This window comes from Globicephala melas, chromosome 1 (genome assembly GCF_963455315.2).
Source record: "Globicephala melas chromosome 1, mGloMel1.2, whole genome shotgun sequence".
NCBI lineage: Eukaryota > Metazoa > Chordata > Mammalia > Artiodactyla > Delphinidae > Globicephala > Globicephala melas.
The window spans coordinates 153,904,483-153,928,939 of record NC_083314.1 but is presented as its reverse complement, the minus strand read 5'-3'; the positions used below and the strand labels follow the sequence as shown (position 1 = coordinate 153,928,939).

Genomic DNA, 24,457 nt, shown 5'->3' with positions numbered 1-24,457 from the left:
TCTAGATATTTTTCTATAAAATGGTTCTACACAGATAGCTTTAAGGTCACAGCAGGGTAAAAGTGAAGGCTTACCACTAGAAAAGATCATTGGATCATTGGTAGATGTTCCACAGTCTTCCCATCCCCCATTTCCTCCAAATAAACCATAATAAACAAATTTTCCGTCATGTATTTTAGTCTGGAAACTAAGATCTGATGTACTAGTGCATGTCACAATATTCATTTGCTCCCACCCCCATACTTTTCATAATAGGATCTTCTTTTATGCAGGGTATACTCCCTCGCCATGTATCCACAAGGGGTACCTCCTGACTGGTCTAAGTCAATCATGGCCATCCAATGATTGGATATACCTTTCCAATCATGGCTATACTTTTCCAATGATCGGCTTAGGAAGAAGAAAAAATTTTGGTCAAAACATGAAGGAAAGTCTGTTGGAGCTTCTGAATAAGAGACATTCTTGTCTTCCTCTGGAAACCGTTATTTCTGGATGTGGTGCCTGGAATGACTGTGGACATCTTGTCATCAGAGAGGAACTAGCCTGAGTACACAGCGAACAAGCTAAGGATAACACAGTAGAATGAGAAGAATCAGGAATCTTGATTGTTATTTTAAGCTTAATAATTAATCATTATTAAGCTGATTAATTTACCAACCTTGGTGATGCCTTATCTCTGAATTTCACATAATGTAAGATAATACATTTCCTTCTCGCTTAAGTCACTTGAGGTTGGCTTTCTGTTCCTTCCAGTCAAAAGCACACTAATTAACACAGCTGGGTATAGAATTCTTGGTTTACTATCTTTTAGAACTTTGAAAGCATTATTCCATCGTATACTGACATCTGCTGTTGTTGATTACTGAAGTGATATGCAAATCTATTTCCCACTTCCTTGTGAATAATCCGATCTGTCCTCCTGCTGAGAGCTTCAACAGTGTTTGCCTTCATTCCCAGAGTAGTGAAATTTCATCAGAATGTGTCTTGGTTTGAATCTTTTCTCATTTATCCTGCATAGTACTCAGTGGCCCCTTTTAACTGAAGAATTTGATTTTTCAGAGAAAGTTTATTATTTATTTATTTATTTTGTGTCAATTATACAGATATTGGACCTTCTCAAACTATATCTATTGTCTTTTTTTGTATCTCTTATACTTGCCACCTTTTTGCTCTAGGTCCTGAAAGACTTTCTTAACTCTATCTTCCTGTTTACTCCCTTGGAAATTATCAGCATCCTTTCTGTTATTTAGACATTTTTCCTACACTTTCAGATTTTCAGTAATCATATTTTTAATTTCTGAGAATTTTTTTGTCCTCTTTTTACATCTCTTTCATAGCTGCATGTCATTGTTTCACCCATGTGAATATTTTCAAATTGCTTTTCATATCTCCTTATCCACTCAGCTGACTTGTTTGTTTATCTTCATCTTTGTCTTTTATGACATTGATTTCCCTCAGACATTTGGTGGTCCTTAGTTAACCATTTATACTTACTGATGAAGGACTTTGTAGATTAGCGTGAGTAGCTTGCCTGATTTTCCTTTGTGGTTAAGAAGGCTCTATTTGCTCTGAATGTGAGGGCAGATTGTAGCCTTTTTGTAGAGAGATCCTTCTCTTCAGTATACGTGGGTAGGGAGCAGGAAGGTGGATTTGGAAACCCCACCACTGTTAAAGAAAAGTAGGGCACTTAACTGCATTTCCCTCCTAGTCTGAGATGACTCTCTTTTTTAACCCTCTGGCTCTACCCCAGAATTTCCATTTTATCCTGTGGCCCTCCTTCAAATATTAGTCTGCCTTGCTCTTTGCTCCAACTTCATTACTTGGACTGTCCTTTAGCAAATCTTTCACAAGTTCAGAAAACAATTCTTAGAATTCAAATTGCTCTATATGCATCTAAGAAAGGAAGGAGCTACTTAGCCAAAATGTCCTGAGGACATCCTTCTAGTTAACCACCCAAATTGCTGCCTCAAAGTTCATTCTTATCCTCTATATGTAACAGTTCTAGTACCTGTCTGAAGAAAGGCTCCCACATCCAATACAATCTCCCATTTGAGATCTAGGCCATGGATTCCTATGGTATATTACACTCTTGAAATAATAGAAGGCAAGCCCATCTCATTTCCATCTTCCAGAAATTTGATGAAATCTCTTATCAAACCACGGCACGCATTCCTGTTTTCAGAGCTGTCATGGATTCATTTTTTTCTACATATCTTTAACTGTCATTTCAGTGGGTTCTAGGAAGGCAGGGGAAGCAAATGAATCTAAAGTCTGTCATCTTAAACCAGAATTCTTAATATATTTCTATTAACACAAACCAACTTCTTATTTCCATTTTTTGACATTGTGAGAGGTTTCAGAGTATCTGGGAAGTCCCCAAAATTGTATGCCAAATTTGATATGTATGTGCATATGTGCATTTTTCTAGGGAAAGCAGTCATAATTTTCATCACATTCTCAGTGGCCTGTAACCCAAAGCAAATTAGGAAACCAAGGGTAAATGGATAAGACAAACAATTGAGTGTTTTTGGTGCAAGTGAAATTCATATAATGTGGGAGGTAATGGGCTAGAAGTAAAAATTAATGTACTGTGTAAAAAAATTTAAATCTATACTCAAATGTATAAAGTCAAATATGTTTTTCTCAAATTAACTTTAATCAGAATTAATAATTTGTCTTGGGACACCTCCCCCACAATTCCCTCCAAAGTTAGAAATTTAATCTAGGTTATTTCCAGGTAAACCCAGTCACTTCTGGGTAAAAGTAAGCATTTCAAGCTAAAACTTGTCAATTCAAAATATCACACCATAATCAGCCTTCTTGCCAGGGTTCTATCAAGCATGGCTCAGGCATTTGGAAACATGGTGCCTGCTCTGGCCTCCATCACACTGCTTTCCTCCCACCTGATCTTTGGTCACTGGGCTCTCTCCTCACCAAATTCTTCACTGATGTCTTTGGTCCTCATGTTGGCCTCCAAGCATAAGGTCCAGAGGGGTCATATGCATTCTTTTCATCTCAACCACAAATTTATTCAGATTCGCTGGCTCATTCACACTCAGTCTCTTACTTCATGTATCTCTTTGCTACTTCAAAACTACCTTGAAGACCAGGAGTTTTGGATGCTGTTGTGAGCTACACTCTAGTCTCAGACTTAGACATGCCACCCTTACCTTTTGTACCTTGCTGGTCCTGTACCATTATGATACAAAGAACTTCTCTACAGGGCTTCTCCCTGGGAAACAGTGGGAATGGGAAGTACAGTAGTAATGACCCTGCTCTTGAATTCACCTCACCCCCCCTTCAAGGCTCAGCCCATTGCATAAAGATAGGACACTGGATCTCCTTCCATGAACCCATGGCAATATAAGCTCTATCACAGCTCCTCCAACTGATGACATCTCAGATTTGTTTTTTAATGTATTTTTTTAAGTCTTTATTGAATTTGTTACAATATTGCTTCTGCTTTATGTTTTGGTTTAATGGCCACGAGGCATATGGGATCTTAGTTCTCCAACCGGGTATCGAACCCACACTCCCTGCATTGGAAGGCGAAGTCTCAATCACTGGACCACGAGGGAAGTCCCAATGACATCTCAGATTTGATGGAACATGATATTTCCAATCTGTTGCTTATGGCATAACTTTTATGTTTTGAGTCTTAGGTTGCTAGGGCTGCCATAAACTGGCTTAAACAACAGAAAGTTATTGCCTACAGTTCTGGAAGCTAAAGTTCAAGATTAAGGTATTAGTGAGGTTGGTTCCTTCTGAGGGATTAGGAAAGGATCTGTTCCAGGCCTCTCTCCTTGGTTTATGGATGGCCATTTTCTCTATGTCTCTTCATATCATCTTCCTTCTATGAGTGTCTCTGTATCCAAATTTCCCCTTTTATAAGGACATCAGGCTTATTGGATTAGAGCCAATCCTAAAGACCTCATTTTAACTTGAATACCTCTATAAATACCCTATTTCCAAATAAAGTCACATTCTCAGGTATTAGGGTTTAGGACTTACGAATTTTGGAGGGACACAATTCAACCCATAACACCTTGATTCCTTCAAAGATTTGCTTTTGATGTTCAAAGCCCAGCTCTTACAAATCAAAAGTCATGCCTGTCTCTATTATGAATTTAAATTCATTCATTCATTTATTTATTTATATTCTCAGTAGGATCCCTGACTGTTTCTTTATCTTTACATTCCTGCTGTAACAATCCAAATGCTCCCCAAGCAATAAATTAATAACAGAATAAGCAGGACATAGGGAAACTTTAAAGGGTGAGGAGGAAAGAAATCTCTATTGATATTTCAAAATTTTCTCCAACTTCATTAAATCAACCCTAGGTGCCAAATTCACTGGGTGAAACTCACAGAAATCTGCTACTTCCAAGGACTGCTTTATGTGCTGTTCAAAATTCTTGACTGAAGTACTTCCTAACAGCAGAGGAGTGGAAAGACACCACAGGAATTTTGAAGACATAACCCAAAGCAGCTTATCAGAAGCATAAAATTTTTACATCTCCTGTTTAATCTTTGAATGCCATGTGAATTTTAGGTTGCCCTCCAGAATGTGCTTCAACTCATATGCGGCAATTGTTTTTATGAGGCAGAAGAATTCAAAACCATTTTCCCCCGAAGTTTTGAGTGACATCCAGGAAGACGTGCCCAGTTTATCCTATGATTCCATGTGCCCCTGGCTTAATGCCTCATGTTTGAAAAGCACAGCTTTCAGCGGAGGAAACAGGAAGTTCCACAGATAAAGGGGTTTTGTTTGTTTCCAGTAGAGAAGGAGCTTCATTCTGGCACTGCTAGGAAGCCAGTCCTTTTCCACCCAAAGGACAGCATTTCCTGAAGAGTAGATACATGTTCCTCCCCAGCTGGGGGAGAGTCTGCGAGGTGAAGAGAAAAAGGCCTGCCACAAAATTAACAATAGAGCTGCACTTGAGCGGGGATGAGCACATCACGAGGAAAGAAAGGGAGCAGGGGCAAACAGGGTGAGAGTTCAGGGAGGAGAAGAAAAACCAAAGCCCAGCACAGAGCAAAGGAGTCAGCAGAGTGTGCAAAGCATAAGCAGGAAGGCAGAAAGGGCACGGGAAGAAGGGATGAGTAGATTAGGGTTTTTGGCAAAGGTCAGCAAAGTCTGAAATGGTGGTGGGACAGCAGAGCACAAATACAGCTGGGACAACCAAAAGCATCCTCATCCTGAGCTTCATAGAGTACCCAGAACCACTACCAAGAAACAACTTCCTTGGGGAATTCCCTGGCAGTCCAGTGGTTAGGACTCCGCGCTTTCACTGCTGAGGGATAAGATCCCACAAGCTGCCTCTACCGCCTGTCCAGTGGCACTATTCCGCCCTCTCATTTCCGTTAGCTTGTTGTCTTGTGACACCTACTTAAGGGAGGATTCTGGGCACTCATGATGCTGAAGTCGCCAGGTATTAACTTTAACTTAACTTTAAATTCTATGAAAATTAACTTTAAGTTCCATGAATCAAAGCTAAATGTAGGTCAGAAAATTACTCAACCACCCCTTGAATTAATGCAAGTCAGTGATAAACATTTTACTTCACAATCAGTTAGAAAATGAGTCCTTGTTGGTTTTCATTTGCATCTCTTGGATTATTCAGCATTGACTTTAAATGTGTTCCAGGCTGGGTTCCTTTATACTCTTGCTCAGAAAGGTCCCATTCTGCTGATTTCATCTTTCCCTACTTTGCTCACGTACAGATGTGACGGTAAACACATCTGTGGCTGCCAGGCCTCTGTTGGCCTCCAAAGGTCCATGGCAGCCCCCCAAAGCAGCAAAGCAGGGCAGGAGTGAGACAGCCTCCACAGACCATACTTAAGGAAATCCCTGGGATCATGGCCAATTACATCAAAACCCGACAGCACCACCACCAAAGCAAAGAAATAAAACTGGATCTCTTCTCTTCTGTTTGTAATGGAGACAACTCTCAGTTCTCAAACTCAAGTGTGTAAGGAATACAACTTTACTGTTCTCTAATAATCTGATGTGTATTGAAATCCTCCTTCGGGTAATTAAAAGCAATTCAAAGTCTCTCCCCAGCCCCATCTTCCTAGTGTAATATCTAAATTCCAGGGCCTTCCTTAGTGAGTGCCAAGGTGCCAGAGGCAGAGAGGCACCTGATCCTCCAAGTTATCCCCCACCCCCCAGCCTCTGCCCACACCTCCTCTCCCCTCTCCAGCCTGGATCACTGGTCCACTCCAGGTATCGTGGAGACCGCCTCTCGCGACCACAAGGCTTCCTCAGCCACTCTCTAAGCTGACCTCCAAGTCTTCCACACCCCTTCTGGGAGCACTTTCTCTCCCCTGTGCTGTGCAAGGGCTCTGGGAAGTGCTGGGGTGGGGCTGAGGGGCTTCTCTGCCTCTGTAGGATTTGAGGCCATTTCTACTTGAATGCTCCAGGGCCATATTCGTGATGCGAACTCGAGTCATACCTCCTCCCTGGGCTTTGCCTAAGCGCAGGGCCACAGGTTTCCTCTGCACTCTGGTTCCCCAGGCTTGTGAGGGGTTTGCACTCACTGCCCTTCAGGACTCAGCCTAGACACAGGGCACAGCCTGCCTCCTCAGGGGCCTCAAACATCTTCCTCTCCTCCTTCCCCTCCACCACACCCCTCCTCTCACCAAGGGCACCATGACCCCACTGGGAGCAGGGATGTCTGAAGAGCACTTCTCTTACTCATCAGGCAACCTTCTAAATCTGCTGTCTATGCGCTGAGTTCTTTGGTGCCCCCATGAGGACCAGGCTTTGGAAATGCAAGACCCAAGCATTGATTTCTGAATTCCACTATGTCACTTGTCCCTTGAGGCAATGAATGTGAAATGCCCTAGCTGCCTAGGCAGGGGAATGCGCCATAACTAAAAGGAACCAAAGGGACAAAAACCTCAGTGAATAACTGGAAATAGTATCCTGCCACCTTCCCCATCATCCTTCAGCTGCCCACATGGCTATGGCTCTGTCTGCTTTCCTTTCATGCTTTGTCCCTTTTGAACTTCTCCCCTCCAAAGTCCTTAGTAAAAGCATCAAATAATTAGATGCTGTAATTGCTGTTTGCACAGAGACTAGAGGAAAGGGTAAAAGGGGCTTTTGGCTAGTCATGTAGGGGTGAAACAGCATGAACAGTTCAAGGAACAGCAAGTAATAGAATGTGGTTAACTGTGTAGAAGTAAATGGTATCATATCATAAAGCGTGATCAGAGGAGGATGATGCTTTACTTGGTTCTTTCAAGAAGGTCTTAGAGAGAAGGTGTTATTTTGAGTAATTATGAGTTTCATAATATTCTCATTAATTATGTTAGAATGCAAGTTTATTTTTAAAATTTTTAATCATGTAAAGCTTAATAAATAAACAGTATACATACATACAACAACAACAACAAAAATAGAATGTGGTTAAGAAGTAGGGAGCAGGGCTTCCCTGGTGGCACAGTGGTTAAGAATCCACCTGCCAATGCAGGGGACACAGGTTCAAGTCCTGGTCCGGGAAGATCCCACATGCCACAGAGCAACTAAGCCCGAGCGCCACAACTACTGAGCCTACACTCTGGAGCCTGCGAGCCACAACCTCTGAAGCCCATGTGCCACAACTACTGAAGCCCGCATGCCTAGAGCTCGTGTTCCGCAACAAGAGAAGTCACTGCACTGAGAAGGCCACGCACCACAATGAAGAGTAGCCCCCGCTCGCTGCAACTAGAGAAAGCCCGTGCACAGCAACGAAAACCCAATGCAGCCAAAAATAAATAAATAAATATTTTTTTTTAAAAAAAAGAAGAAGTAGGGAGCAAGTATCCCATTTATGTTTTAAAAAAGACTGTATTTGTACATGAACATACACATGTGAGCAAAGGTACAGAAGAAGATGTTGGGAGGCAGTGGAATTGGGAAGGAGACTTCCATGCTTTTTCTTTATATGCTCTATTTTGTTTAAATTACTTCCAATGAGAAAGTATCTGTGTTCCATAGAAAAATGAAAGGCAGGATGCATGTGGAAGATGAGTGGCAGATAAAGATGGATAGACAGGCAGGAAGGATGGAAAGAGATGCCTTCACTAGGAGTTTGATCATTATTGTGAAGCTGGTAAAACACAGACAGAATTTGAGAGTCCTAATCAGTATCTTTTGATTATTAAATCAACACACACTTATGGTAGGGGATTTGGAAAATACAAAGAAATATAAAAATAAAATGAAAATCATTAGTAATCCCATCCCCAAGAGATAGCCAATGTTGACATTTTGGTATATTTTCTACCAATTTGAATTCAATTTCTTTGAATTTTGCTTTTCAAAGAAAATTTTAATTTTATACAGTCCAATTTATGGTTCCAAGATCATAAAAATGTTCACCTATTTTTAATGGTGAAACTTTCATTTTATATTTAAATATTAAGTCTAGCTACAATTTCCTTTGGTTTAAGAAATGAAGTAAAGATCCAGGTTGCTTTAAGTAAACATTTTAATGAAGTATAAGATACATACAGAGAAGTGTACAAAACATAAATGTACAGGTTGATGAATTTTCACAAGTAAACTCCCCCATGTACCACACCATCCAGTTGAAGAGACAGAACACAACCCACACGGCAGAAGTCCCCTTAATTTCCCCTCCCAGTCATCACCTCCCCTGGGTAGCCACTATTCTGGTTTATATCCCCAGATATTAGTTCTGCCTGTTTTGGTGTCTGGCTTCTTTTTCTCAGCATTATACTTGTGAGATTCATCCACATTTTTGCATGTAGTTATAGATTACTTATTCTCATTCCTATATATATTACCATAGTATGAATATATCAATACTGTGATTTACTTATCCATTCTACTGTCTTTGGACATTTGGGTTGCTTTCAGTTTAAGGCTATTATGAATAATATGAATGCTATGAACATTCTTATATGTGTTTTTTGGTAATCATATATATACATTTCTGTTGGGTACCTACCTAGGAGTGGAATTTAAGGTAGAGCGTATAGAGTGTTCAGCTTTAGCAGATACTACCAAACAGTTTTCCAAAGTAGTTGTATCAGTTTACATTCCTACCAACAATATATGAGAGTCCAATTGTTCCATGTTCTTGTCAACACTTGCTATTGCCTGACTTTTTAATTTTAGCCATTTTGGTAAATATATGTAGACATACTTATCAGAGTTTTAATTTGCATTTCCCTGACAATTAGTGAAGTTGCGTACCTTTTATTGACCATTTGAACATCCTCTGTGTGAAGTGTCTATTCAAGTTTTTTTCCATTTTTCTATTGGGCTATTTGCCTTTCTCTTATTGATTTGTAGTTCTTTGCAGTATCTTCTACTCTGTGGCTTGTCCTTTCATTCTCTTAATGATGTCTTTTGATGATGAGAAGTTCTTAATTTCAATCTAATTTAGTTTATCAATATTTTTCTTTATAGTTAGTGCTTTGGTGTCTTGCCCACTCTAAGGCTGCAGACATTCTCTTACATTTTCTTCTAAGAGCTTTCTTGTCTTACTACCATATTCAGGCCTACGATGCATCTGGAATTAATTTTTGTGAATGGTTTGAGGAAGGGGGTCAAGATTCACTTTTTTCACATGGCTATTAAATTGAATCAGCACCATTTATTGAAAAGACATCCCTTCTCTACTACATTTTGGTGTCACCTTTGTTGTAAACCAGTGATCATCTGAGGGTCTCTTCCTAAACCGTCTACCATGTTCTGTTGGGCCATTTGTCTATTCTGGCACATACACCACACTGTCTTAATACTATGGCTTTATAATTAGTCTAGATATCTGATAGTGGAAGTTCTCTCAACTTTGTTCTTGTTCTTCATGATCATTTTGGCTAATTTTGGCCCTTTTCCTTTCCATACAAATTTTATAATCAGATTGTTAATGTCCATTTTAAAAGCCTACTGGAATTTTGAATGGTGTGCAGAATTTACAGATACATTTGGGAGAAATTGACATCTTTACAATATTGAGTCATCCAGTCTATGAACATGGTATATCTCTCCATCTATTTAAGTCTCATTTAATTTCTCTCAATATGTCTTCTTGTATTCAGTATAGAAATCTTGTACATCTTTATTATATTTGTTCCTATAAATATGATGTGTTTTGAGGTAAATGGTATCATTTTTAAATTTTTATTTTGCATTTTTGTTACTAGCATATTGAGTACAATTGATTTTTATATATTGACCTTGTATTCAGCAGCCTTGCTAAACTTACTTAGTAATTCCAATAGTTTATCTATAGATTCTTTTGGATTTTCTAAATACTCAATCATTTTACCTCCTGATAATGACAGTTTTATTTCTTACTTTCCAATCCATATGCCTTTTATTTCTTTCTCTGGCCTTGCTACAATGACTAGGACTTCTAATGCGATGTTTTATAGAAGTGGTGACAGCAGACATCCCACGGAGAAAGCTTTCAACATTTCACCATTAAGTATGATGTTTGCCTTAAGTTATTTGTAGATACTCATCAGATTAAGGAATTTCCTTTACTAAGACTTTATTTTAAGTCATGAATCAATATTGAGTTTTATAAAATTATTTTTCTGCATCTATTGAGATGACTATATTCTTTTTCTCTTTACTCTGTTATTGTGGGGAATTACCTTGGCTTATTTTGACTACTCTTGAAACCTATTCCACTTGGTTACGATGCATTACCCTTTTTATGTATTGTTTAATTCATGTTGATTATATTTTGTTTAGGATTTCTCTACCTATGTCCATGAGAGTGTTTGGGCTTTAATTTTCTTTTCTCGTAATGTCCTTGTCAAGGTTTGGTATAAAGGCTTTCCTTGAGAATGAGCTGAGACATGTTACCTCTTTTTCTATTCTCTGAAGAATTATTTTAAACATCTTGAAGACTTTACTAGAAAGACCATCTAAGCCTAAAGTCTCTGTTTGATTGTTTATCTGTTTGGTGGGAAGGTCTTTAAGAATGAATTCAATTCTTTAATGGATATAGCTCCATTCAGATTTTCTATTTCCTCTTGCGTTAGTTTTGGTTTTTTAAGAAATTTGTTTATTTCATCTAAATTGTCAAATATTTTGGCATAAAACTGTCCATAATATCCTCTTATTAATAATCCATTTCATCCTTAAATGTCTAACCATTTTTTCCCCAAATCACTTGTTGAATAATAAATCTTACAAAATGATACATATGCTACCTCTATTATATATGAATTTCATTTAATCAGTCATTCAAAAATATGTATTGACTGAAACTATGATTCAGTCATTATTCCAATGCTGGGAATATAGCATTAAACAAGACAACATTCCTGCTTCATGAAGCTTACATTTAGTGAAGAAAACAGATAATAAACAAGATAATGATAAGGGTTCTGAAGAGGAGGAAGGGGAAGTCAGAGAAGGGTCACCTTGATGAGGTCATATCTGATCAGAGACCTGAATGATGTGAGGGAATGATCATAAAAGACCAGAAGGAAGAAGTATAAAGGCCCCACAGCAGAAATGTACTTGGCATGTTCCAGGAAGAGCAAAAAGGCCAGTGAGACTGTAGCAGAGTGAGTGAGAAGGAGAGAAGCAGAGATGTATTTAGAAACCTAGGCAGGGGCCAAATAATCCAGTGATCTACAGACCATGGTAATGATTTGGGATATTCTAAATGTAATGAGAAAACAATGGTTTTGAGCAGGCAAGTAACATGATCTGACATGTTTTGAAAGATCTCTCTAACAAATGTGTGTAGAAGAGACCATAAGAGGAAGAAATGGAAGTATAGAAGTCAGTTAGGAGCTATTGCAATAATCCAAGCAAAGGATGGTTATGGCTTGGACCATGGTGGGAACCGCGGAGGTAAGGAGAAGTAGTCAGATCCAGGCTATATTCTGAAGGTGGAGTCAAAAAAGTTTGAAGAGGACTTGCTGATGGCCTAAATGTGGAAGTTACAGGAAAGAGAAGACTCAAAGATAACTCCTCGGTTTTTGGCCTGAGCAAAAAGATGGTGATGCCATTCTAGGGGCTTTTTCAGGAAGGGAGCAGGTTTGGAGGAGGGGAGGTTGGGAATCAGGACATGTTAAGTTTCAGATCCTCTTAGACACCCAAGTGAGAATGCAAGTGGGCAAGTGAATATATGGGTCTGAATCTCAGAAGAATGATGAAAACCAGAAATACAAACTTAGGAGTCACACAAATAGATATTTAATACTACAGGACAGGATAAATTCATCTAGGAATGAAGCCTGAGCCCTGAGATACTCTAGCTTCAGAAATCGGGAAGAGAGGATCCGTAGCAAAGAAGACAGAGGAGTATCCAGTAAGGTGAAATTCTCGTACGTGTATGAGCCTGTTTCTGAATTCTCCACTCTGTACTCCTGATCTTTTTGTCTGTTCCTGTGTCAGTTTTGATTCTTTTAATTCCAATTAACAGACAACCCAACTCAAATCAACTTCAGCAATGAAAGGAAAACCAGGTTTGTCTCTAATAATGTCACTTAGATGCAGTTTCTCTCCATTTTTCTGCTATGCTCTCCTCCGTGGGCGACTCATCCTTGGAGGCTGGGGTCCCACAAGCAGGAAAAGAGTGAATGCTGCTGGGCATCAGAATCCACAGATGTCCACCACAATTACTGATTACAATTCCTCTGCCAACACCAAAGGGGTTTAATTACTTTACCTATGGATACACTTTTCATAAGTAGTAGGACTTTTATGTTTACATCACTATGATTCTTTAAAAAAAATTCCAGCTATTCACTCATATTTATTCTGAAAGAATCTATACTTATAATCTGTCTCCTACTCTGGTCATATGGGCCTGTTTCCCCAAAGCACCTTAAATTTTTCTTGCCTACAAAGCACATTTCATCCTCATTCCTCCCCTAGAATACTTTCTCCCTTTCTCTCTTCCTATCCATAAATTTACCCTCCTTCAATACACAGATCAAATCTGCCCTCCTCCATGATATCCTTCTCAATTATCACATCTGGCAGTGTTATCTCTGTCCTCCTATATACTTTACAGCATAAATAACATTTTTTTAAATGGTCCAGATTTGTCAAGTATCTTTTCCTATTTGCCAATCTCCCAACTAGAGTGTAAATTCCTCCAGGAAGAACCCTTGTTTCATATTTCTATATAATCTTCTCAGCAATCTGCCCAACCCTAAACAAATAGTTTCTACACTGAATATTTTTAAACAATGGGCTGGTTAAGCTACCACCCCTATTTTCTCTCCTCTTATTTTCTAAAGAATGAACAGCAGCAGAAGAAAGCAATAAAGGAATAATGTTTGTGGTTTATGATGTGGATTCTGCTCTGTAGGTGAGCTTCATCAGTTGGGAATGGTTGTAAGTACTTAGTATATAGTACCCTGGTGCTGAAGCTTTGGTTTTAGGTACTCTGCAAGGTGCTGGGGTACAGTGATGAATAATATAGACATAGTATCTGTCCTTGTGAAGCTCAAATATTTCTTTTCCAGTGCTGTAATTAATTATTACCTTCTTTTCATAGTAGCTTTTAATTAAAATAAGTTCTTAATTTTAATGTAATCAATTTTCTCAATCCTTTCTTAAGTTTGCTTTTTTCATCTTATTTAAGAAGTCCTTCCCATGCAGGGATCATGAAGGTATTCTCTTGTATTATCAAAATGTTTATAGATTTTCCTTTCCTGTTTAAGTTTTTAAATCCCCTTGAAATTGATTTTCATGTATTATATACGATAGTCAGATGATGTTTGCCCATATGCATATCCATGAGTCGCAGTACCCATTTATTGGAAAATTCAGTGTTAATCTGTAATGCATACTTTGCAATACATAAGGAGTCCATAAGTGCACAGGTTTGCTTCTGGGCTCCCTATTTTGTTCTGTTGGATTGTTTGGTTATTCTTGAATCAATTTCACTCTGTTGTTCTTACTATGGCTGTATTATAAGATTTGATATCCATAGGGCAAGTCCTCTGACCTAGTTCTCCTTTAAGATGTCTTAGCTATGATTGCAGGTATTTCTCTTCCTCCTTATAGTTCTGTCATCCTTTCCTTTATATACTATTCTATGTAATTAACATATTTAATATTTCAAACTGATATTTTTCCTGGTAAAAGTAACTTTTTACCCCTAGTGTTTTTAACCATAACATCTGCTTTATCTGATATTGTGCTTACTGTTTTGACAGTATCCCATCCTTTCACTTTCATTCTCTCTACAGTTTTGTTGTAGATAAGCCTTTCTTGACTAGCTGTGATGTTATACACTCTGCTTCTATTCTTTCCCTGGTTATTCTAGAAAATACAATATGCATTATTAACTTATTAGTCTAAGAATGACTATTAATCTTTACTCTCCTTCCAGGTAATATCAGGATGCTAGACTCCTTTCTTAACTTATATGCCATTGTTGTCTTATTTTCAATTCTCTATATTTTAATGCATAAGATATTAAAATTCTATTTTATATTTCATTTTTCCTACATTTACATTTACCCACATATTACCTCTTTTTAAAATACTTCATCCCTTACTAGCGCTCAGCTTTTACCACTGGAGTCACTTTCCTTCTGCCCAAAGGAAAAATCAGTGAAGATTTCCTTTAGGGAGGCAAACTCACAATGTGTTGGCAAACTCTACATTTTCTTTATATAGAAATGTCTTTACATTGCCATTTTCTTGAAAGGTATTTTCTCTGTGCATAGAATTCTAGGTTATCAGCTAGTTCACTATAGAAATCATTCCACTGTCTTCTGGCTTCCATTGTTGGTATTGGGAAGCGTGTAAATCACTTTTCAAGGCAATGTGTTTTTTTCTGGATGTTTTTAGAATTTTCTCTTTGCTTTTGGTGCTCTGCTTGTGAATTTTTGGCTTGATATGTTTTACTGATTCTGGAAAAATGTCAGTCATTATCTCCTCAAATAGTTGCTTCTACCCATTCTCCCTTGCCTTTTTGTACTCCAATTAAATGTACATTAGAACTTCTCGTTCTATCCTCCATGTCTTTTTTAAAAAATTTATTGAAGTATAGTTGATCTATCCTCCATGTCTTTTAACCTCTCTTCCATATTTTCTGTATTTTTGTCTCCCTATGCATCATTTTGGATAATTTCTTATAATGTATCATCCAATTCACTAATCTCTCTTTGATTTTACCTAATATGTTATCTAATGGTAATCCATTAAGTTTTTAAATTTCAGTTTTATATTTTTATTTCTAGAAGTTCTATTTGGTCTTTTTCAAACCTGCCAAGTCGCTTTTAACTGTTACCCATTCCCTGAAAATATTTACAAGCTTGCTTTTATTTCTATGAACATAATAAACATAGTTATTTGTCTCTGATTAAATACATAAAGAATTTGTGAGTCTTTTTTTTTTTCTATCAGTTACATCTGCTAGTTCTCTCATCATGTTTTGTTTCCTCGTGTGCTTTGTTCTTTCTGACTGTACTGCTCAGTGGCCCTGGAAAACTAGGAAGATGCTTTCCTTTAGAGAAGATTCATCTTTGATTCTGCCAGGTATCAGGGGAGGAGAGGGGGCAGGGAACACCAGCAACCTGGAACTACCTTAAAGCCAATTTTTCCTACATTTACATTTACCCACTTATTTACCTCTTTTTAAAATATTTCATTCCTTGAAGTATTTTACAACCCAAAGACTCTCTTTTTTCCTTGCTGCCAAAAAGACAGAATACTTCCTACATATATGGCAGCTTGCCTATGTGATTCTTTATACAACCCTTCTTCTTTCACAACTTTGAATCAAACTACGCCAGGAGGGTTTCTTCTACCAGCTGTACATCCAGTTTTCACAACAATTGCTGTAAGCAAGGGATATAGCTTTTTCACATCAGGGTGCACTTTTCACCTTAAAGAATATGACTTTTCTGGTACTTTCTAAGATCTACTGCTGCTGGTGTCTCTTGCTATCTCTGTGCTGCCTCCCTTCAGTTCTCCCCACGTGGCTTCTACCTGATCTCATCTATTTGGGACAGTCTTAACACACATTTTGAAGTCTACAGATTAAATTTCTTTCCTAATTTTGCTGGAAATGGGGTTTGCAAAATCTTCATTATTATTTTTTCACCTTCCTTGTTTCTTCTAAATATTTTCAAGGAAGAGAGGGGGAAATGCCAACTATTGCAATAATGTTTATACACAAAGGTTGGAATCATCTTGACTCCCCTCTCTCATATCCAGTACAAAAATACATCATTAATTCCTGTCAACTCCACCTTCAAAATATATTCAGACCTTGTCCACTTCTCACCACCTCCATCTCTACCCTAGTCCTAGCCACCATTATATTTTATCTGGACTATTGTATAGCCTCCTAATTAGTTGTCCTGAATACACCTTAGCTGCCTTGCAGTCTATTCCCATACAGCATTTACATTTATTTTTCTTAATTGAAGTATAATTGATTTACAATGTTATGTTAGTTTCAGGTGTACAGCAAAGTGATTCTGTTATACTGAGAATATATATATATATATATCTCCTTTTTCAGATTCTTTTCCATTATAGGTTATTATAAGATACTGAATATAGTTCCCTGTGCTATACAGTAGGGCCTTGTTGTTTATCTATTTTATATATAGTAGTTTGTATCTGCTAATCCCAAACTCCTAATTTATCCCTCCCCTCACCCCTGTTCCCCTTTGGTAACCATAAGTTTGCTTTCTACGTTTATGAGTCTGTTTCTGTTTTATAAATAAGTTCATTTGTGTCATATTTTAGATTCCACATATAAGTGATAAAATATGGTATTTGTCTTTCTCTTTCTGACTTACTTCACTTAGTATGATAATCTCTAGGTCCATCCATTTTGCTGCAAATGGCATTATTTCATTCTTTTTTATGACTGAGTAATATTCCATTGTATATATGTACCACATCTTCTTTATCCATTCATCTGCCAATGGACATTTAGGTTGCTTCCATGTCTTGGTCATTGTAAACAGCAACATTTACATTTTTAAGACATAAGCCAGCTCATGCCACCTATGCTCAAAATCTTCTAATGGCTTCCTACCTCACTAGAATAAAATCCAAAGTCTTTAGCATGGCTGTGAGACTCTAATTCCCTCCCCCTCCCCTTCTCCCATGATTATTGCATTCTAGCCACCATATCCTCCTTGTTGTTTTCCAAACAGGTCAAGCATACTCCCACCTCAGGACCTTTGCACTTGCTAAACTGCTCCACCCCTAGGTTCCCTCATGGCTCACTCCTCACTTCATTCACATCTCTGCTCAAATATCACTATGTCAGGAGGTCTTCCTTGAACAACCTCTCTCACACAGCATCACCACCCCGCACATCCACTCCACGTCTCCTTACCCAGTCTATTTCTCGTCTTGGCACTTATCACCACCTTACATATTTTATACTTACTTGCTTCTTTGTTTGGCGTTGTTTGCTTTCCCCCACCAAGATATAAGCTCTATGAGAACAGGGCCTTTGTCTGTTTTTGTTCACTGATATATCACAAGCATCTAAACGGTGCTTGGCATTATAGTAAGTGCACAGTAAGTGTCACTGAATGAATGCTGTGGCTACAGAGGAACCCAACTGCAGGAAGTAGCGTGAAAGCAGAGACTGGGCAGCTCCTCTATCTCTGCTGCCACACTGTCTCTCACTACTTGCCGTCCAGCTTCTCTGCTCACTCAGCCACCTCCAACATCACCATTTTCAGCCTGAGTCTACAAGTCCTTCCCACCTGAGGTTCCTCAGCTTGGTGTCTAAATCCCAAATATCAGATTGGTCTGCCTTAGTCCAAGAACCCTTCCAAGAGTCCAATTAGCCACTGTTGGGGGGATAGACGGTGGGTGGGGTCTGTTCACATGCCAAGTAGAGTCACCCTCTCCAGACTCTTTACAAATGGGAAAGATGCTGGGGATCTTTAATTCAGATACAGAACAAGCCTCCACTAACATCCCTGACACTGGCAGAGAGAACGGGTGTGACTTCTACAAGGGTGTCTCCAACAAATGCCTTCAGAGTCCTGGCAAGTGATATAAATGAGTGAATTGGGCAGGATGGTAAAGATGGCAAACGAGGGAGTCTCTGCTACATCCAAAGAGGGGTGGCTACTATAACTAACTACTGCCAAGGAGGAATGTGGACCCGCCGTTGCCAGATCTTCTGATGGTTCAAGAGAAACCAAGAAATTTGGCAATTTGGAAATTGTAGTGTGAAATCTCCCGCTTTCAACTAATCCAATTTTTAAAAAATAAAACACTGCACAGACCAAATAAAACACATCTGCTAACCAAATTTGGTTCAGGGCTACCCGTGTGCAATTCTGTTTTATACAGTCAGCTCAAAAATAGGACACAGGTAATTTATCACCCTCAAGAGCAATGTTTCCCAGGGGGTTCAGTGTGAAGATTTCATTAGCTGGGGGAACCAGAGCTCTCGGTCCCCTTTCACAGCACCTGCCTTCATTTTCTCTACCAGTCCTGGTACAAACTCCCACCAATTTTACCCATGAGAGACGAGGCCTAATGGAAAGAATTAGGGCTTTGGAATCAAACAAACTGGGTTAAAACCCAATGCTACCTCTTAGCTTTCCTTAACTTCTCCAAAACTCAGTGTCCTCATCTGCAACCTGGGAATACTAATTCCTACCTAGAAAGGTTCTAAGGAATGGAATCAATATAAGTAAAGTGCTTGGTGCATAACAGAGGCACAGAGTAGATAACTCTTATTAATAGCCTAGGAGTTGCCCTCACCATAGAAAGGCATGATAAAATTTTCCATAATGTAAAAGTTTTGAAAGAAAGGTTGCAGGAGGACACAGCTACAACCTGAAAACAAAACCAAGCGCTCTTCACTCTCCACTCTGTGTCTAGACAATGGAAGAATCCGGGAAGTGCTCAGATCGACAGCCTACAGGGTTCCTGTACTCCCAGGACAGAGATTGTGTCTTTGAAGCATTACACGCAGTGTCCTCAACAAAACCACCTTTAGAAAAATTTCCTAGAACTTTTCAGAATTATTCTGGCAGGACCCAGCTTCCCTTCTTGGCCTATAAACACTTGTGCCTCCACAAATTACCCTGACAGCCTCCTCCCACTCCAAGGGCCTCTACTTCCTGTTCCAAACTACTGTGTTGAGCAATCCAGTTATGGAAATAGCTCCTGGGTGGCAGAGGAACGCCTGTGTTCCGGAGGCTTGTTTCGCTGCTTCTCCCTCCTGCCTGTCAGAAGGGAGGGTGCTGTTATCACTTGCAAGGACTCGAGGAACACTTTATATTTCCCCCTTCTTCCTCTTCCCTCTAGCCTCAATATGCTCCTAATAAGAAATGTTTTTAACATCTAAAGTGGAGTTTTTCAATCTCAACCCTATGAGCATTTCAGTCTGAACAATCCCTTGTTTGGGGGGCCATCCTGTGCATTGTGGGATGTTCAGCAGCTTCCCTGGTCTCTACCCACTGGATGCCGGTAGCAGGTATGCTGTCCCCAGTCGCAACAACCAAAAATGTCTCCAGACATTGCCAAGTGTTCCCTAGGAGGCGAAATCGCCCCTAGTTGAAAACCACTAGTCTAAAAGATAGTGGAAAACCAAGGCCAATATTGTCCTGGCAAAAAAAAAAAAAAATGAGATTATACAGTTTATTTCCACATACACTATTAGACAAAGTATTTCAACTTATAAATTTGTAAATATGAATACAGAACTGAAGAAATGTCGCATCCTAAGCCAGAAATACATAAAGTAACAAGAGAAAAATGAACTTACAAAGCTCGCAACTATTTCTCCTGTCTTTGTGGCTTCCTGTGTAAATCTTATTTGTTTCCTCCAAATTATCCTGCTCTCCAGTCAATGTGGTAACCATTTTATGCCAAGCCTTCTCTGAAGTGACATGCAATCTGCATTGGAGAGAAAAACTCCTAATGCCTCTCTGAGCACTCCCCATGAGGTGTGGCAGCTCTACAGCACACACTCAACAGGTATCACTGGAGAACGGAAGCCCCCAAAGAAGATTTCCCAGTGAAATGAGAAGAAAGCATCACGTCCTCCTGGTATGGCTTCAAACACCACCAGATCCCCATCATGGCCAAGAAGCAAAACACAAGGCTAGAAAAGCAGTGTGACAGGTTACAACACCCAAGGAGAAATACTATTCTATTTCTTCATTAGGCAGAGGGAGTTTCCCATGGTACACTCCCCTCCTGAAAAGAAAGAAAATCTGCTTTCCACTCTGCACAGGGCTTACACTAGCCACAGTCTGTTATTCAGCTTTGGAGTATATACATACAAAGTTGTCTCTCCTCCCCACAGCACTGGACTTCCCAGCTCCACTCCCAACGCCCCCCCTCCACCCAACTCCAGAGAGATGTTGACATGTTCCTCCTCTCTGACGCTTGTGGACAGGCAGATGCTGGGTGCAGGGGATTCTGTCTTTTGGGGTCCATTACTTCTTCAATCCCAGGCCGCCACCTGTCTCAGTCTGGATCCCCCCAATCCTAGATTCTGACCAAGGCCTCCTAACTTGTCTTCCTGGTTTAGAGTTTCCCTTCTAATCCAGGTTTCACACAGATGTTGATCTTTCAAGAGCACAATCCAGAAGGGCCCAGAATCCTTCTGTGGTTTCTCGTTCCCTATCACTGGATACAATCCCAGCTGCTTCTGTGCACAGATTTGTGAAACACACCAAATGGCTGGCTCAGGAGGTGCCCGAGCAGCAGCAGGATAAGCACTGAGTGAAACAGGTATGCACACGTGGGGGGTTCATCCATTGTATAGATGGTGAAGGGAGAAAGGGGTGGAGGCTGTTAGATGCAGTGACCTTAAAGTTTCCTTTCAACCCTGACTTGCCACAATGTTGGGAACTCCTGGATCCGCCATTCAGGTCTTGCCATCCAGGTCCTGCCATCATCTGACCCCAAGCCTCCCGCAAAGTGATGTCAAACGGTCCTCCACGAATGCTCCTGCATTGTCCAGCACATGATTACCCCACTTCCACAGCACGACTTCTTTTCTGCTTATTTTTTTAATTACAAAGGAATGATGCTGGTGGCAACAGAATAAAACAATACTGAAATATTTAAGATAAAGTCTCTCGACCACCGCACTCCCATGGTGCAGTGCATGGTGGCCACTGGCAAGCATACATCGTGTGCCCTCCAGTCCTTCTCCATGACACATACACATACGCATGCGCACACACGCCACTCATTTGATACTTGATCTTATACTGTGCCTTAGGGAGGAGGAAATTTAATTCTTACATGCATTGACTCATCTCTCCAGCTCCCCAGGAGGTTAAGGCTAGTTAGTTCATCTGCTTCAATTGCTATTATCCCACCAATGAGGAAATGGGAGGCAGGGAGATCAGGTACCCTCCTCAAAATCACAGATTAGTTGGTGACAGAGTTAAGGCCAGAATAAGAACTCTTAGCCCAGTGTTTGTTATTACACTGTAAGTGCTCTTCTCCCCACAGTGCAGGGTGTATGCAGGCAGCAGGTAGAAATAAATACTTGCTGGAAAAAAAATAACCTACAGAGGCAGGATAGCACAGTGGTTAAGTACTTGGACTCTGAACTCAGGCTGCCTACGTTAGGATCTAGCTGTCGTTTACTTAACTATGTGACCTGAGTCGATCAACTGGGCCTCAATTTCATTGTCTGAAACTGGGGTAATGATAGTACCTCCCTTATAGGATTGTTGTGAGAATTAGATAAGTTAACATCTGTAAGGCACCCAAAACAATGCCTGATACCTATGCTAATAAAATAAGCATCATAGTACTAATATAGTCCCCCAAATACAGTAAATATCATCCTTCTTAAAATTTAAGCTGGCAAATCAAAACTAAATCTTGTTAACTCGGTTCCTCGTTCAAAAAGAAATCAGCATGTCGGGAAAACTCACATGCTATTAGTCCACAAAATAGTTAAGTGACACCGTGACTGAAATCATTTCTACAAGTAGGAATGACCTCATAATGACCTCATAGATCAAAAGCATTGTAACACCTACCGCACCAAAGAATAAAAAACCTTAACAGCCTCTAGCAGTAATTATCTAAGTAAAGTAGGCTGCAAAAATGTTGAAGAATTGTTTTTGCCATGACAATATTTCGAGTAAATTGCTGCTTCTATACTAAAAGTACTGGTGTTGCAGAACTGGCATACTAATAGAAAGATTATTATAGAAACGCTATTAAAATGAATTAGACATTATTAAAGATTCAACACTACAACAGTGCCTGATTACAAGAGATTTCAAGCTGTATTGCTTAATGGGCAGAAAAAAGTGCTAATTAAGCCCACTCTTAGAGGATGTCCCTAGGCAGGTTTGTAAACCACAGGCAGCAAGAGGTGTATGGACTAAATGCAGAACCAGTAACGCCAGCCCAGATGGATACAGTCCTACCAGGAAGATAGGGAGAGAACAGGAAAAGCCAAGGTTTTCTGCACAGGAGGGGTAACCTGGTAAAGCAGACAACTATCCAAACTTATTTGAACCTCAGGGTTTTGGGGGGTTTTTTGTTTGTTTGTTTTCCTTAACTGCTTTGTCAGCAACACTTCTAATTCCTCCTTTGCTTAAGTGAAGAAACCCAAATAACCCACCATAGATTAGCGACCCTTAATAAACAGTATAAGCAGGGAGAGGCAGAGAAAGCCTTGCCATTATCACCAAAGCCTTCTCAGGCAACCAGAAGACACTGAATAGCTCTACCGGCAGCACCTCGGCCAAAAGCATCTCTCACCGCAAACAGCCTAAAGCTCTCAGTGGTTCTCAGAGTTGCTAGACTAAAGGCATTAGCCATGCGTTTCAGGATCTATTTTGCTTTCCCACCTTGTTAATTAACTAATCAGGGATGGCAACGCGCCTCACAAATACAAAGTGTCAGGGAAATGCTAAGTAAATTCGTCTACACGTTCTGTCAATGCTCAATTAGGAAAGGGGGAAGAGCGAGGGGCTGAGCTTTCCCCAGGATGCTGCAAGCTAGGGGATAGGCTCGCTAACGTACAAGCGGAGAGAGACCTGTGTGCCCTGCAGCAGCCTCCAGCCCAGAGCAGGGCTCTCGGCAGGACTTCTGGAAAGGAAACCTGGACCAGGGCCACCCCGGGGCAAAGGCAACGCTGCTCGCAAGGCGCATCCTCGCAGCTCAGCCTCCATCTCTCCGCATCTCTCAGATGTCAACAAACCCGGACCACAAAGTGAAACTTTCCGGGCCCCCGCTGTCGCGCTGGTTGTCTGCCCTCTGCCTGGGAGCGCGGCACGGGGACAGGTGTGGGGCCGAGGCTCGGGAGGGGCCCCTGCCCCCAGCCCCAGCGATTGTGTAATCGGCCCGAGATGGGGGTGCTCGGGACCAGCCCCACGCCGGGATGCGGAGGCGCGGCCCGGGGACCCGGCTGCAGGCGCGGCGCCCGGAGGTGTGGGGGGGATGGGGAGGACGGTCGTCCCGCCCCCCGGGACCGCCCCCGGGAGGCAAGGGGAGCCGCGGCGCTGACACAGCCCGGAGGGGGCGCCCGCGCGGCGGACCACTGCCGAGTAGGGGGACGCGATGGCTCGGCAGCGCAGCCGGCCTTACCTGCGCGCCGGGCCGGCACGGCGGGAGGCGGCTCGGGATACCGAGGCGACGGACGGCGGTCGGCAGCGCCGGCAGCCACCGGGGCCACGACATGTAAGGAACCGCGGCGGCGGCGCCGGCGGGCGCGGGACTGACAGCCCCAGGCCCCGCCTCCAGGCCCTGGGCCCCGCCCCCTCCGCGGCCGCACGGCTGGCCCCGCCTCCTCCGCCCTCCGCTGGGGTCAAGCTCGGTCCACCGGCCCGGAGGGCGGGGCCCCTCGCTTCCGATTGGTCCGGGAGATAACCGCCCCGCCCACTCCCCACCCCCTCCTTGGCGGCGAAGCGGCGCGTGCGCGGTGGCTGCGATGGGCAACGCGTAAGTGCTGAGTGCTGGCGTTCTGGGTCCGCTACAGCTGGTATTGGGCATCCTTCCTTATCCGGAACGACTGAGAGCCTTGGGTGACCTGAGGAACCAGGAGTCGGACTCAGACTTCACGGTGAATTTTCTTTATTCACCTGTGAACGAATCTGCGGGAAAAAAAGTCAAACCGGAATGAGCCAGGCTCTAACTACAGGAGACCGCGAAACTAGGAACTACAGAAAACGAACAGCTGGCCCGGACGTATCTGCGACAGGTCTAGGGGTGCTTTATCCACGCGCTGGATTCGCTCCCTGGTCAACAAGTGTGATGGGTGTGCAGAAGGTCCAGTAGTTGTGAAGCGAGGTTAGAACATTAAGGTTGTGCCGACAGAGGACGTGAGAGGGATGTTGAAGAAAGTAGCCTCCCTCCAGCGCCTACTTCCTTCTCCCCACCCCCACCCCCCACCCCTGTATATCTCACCGCTCCCTCTGCGGCTCTCGCCACCCTCAGCCTGTAAATAAGAAGGGAAACATATATCTACACAAAAACTTGTCCACAAATGTCGTAGCATATTCATAATGGCCCAAAATTGGAAATAATCGA

At 41.3% G+C, this 24,457-nt stretch overlaps 1 protein-coding gene across 2 annotated transcripts in view; it reads right to left on the bottom strand.

Annotated features, from left to right (window-relative positions):
- HIVEP3 (HIVEP zinc finger 3) overlaps window positions 1-23,650 on the bottom strand; it is a 503,275-nt gene extending 479,625 nt beyond the window's left edge. For both annotated transcript variants that reach the window (XM_030867473.2, XM_030867481.3), the window contains exon 1: window positions 23,516-23,650. The gene's annotated coding sequence lies outside the window, so the exon portion shown is untranslated. The remainder of the gene's footprint in view (window positions 1-23,515) is intronic.
- Between the last annotated feature and the right edge of the window lie 807 nt (window positions 23,651-24,457).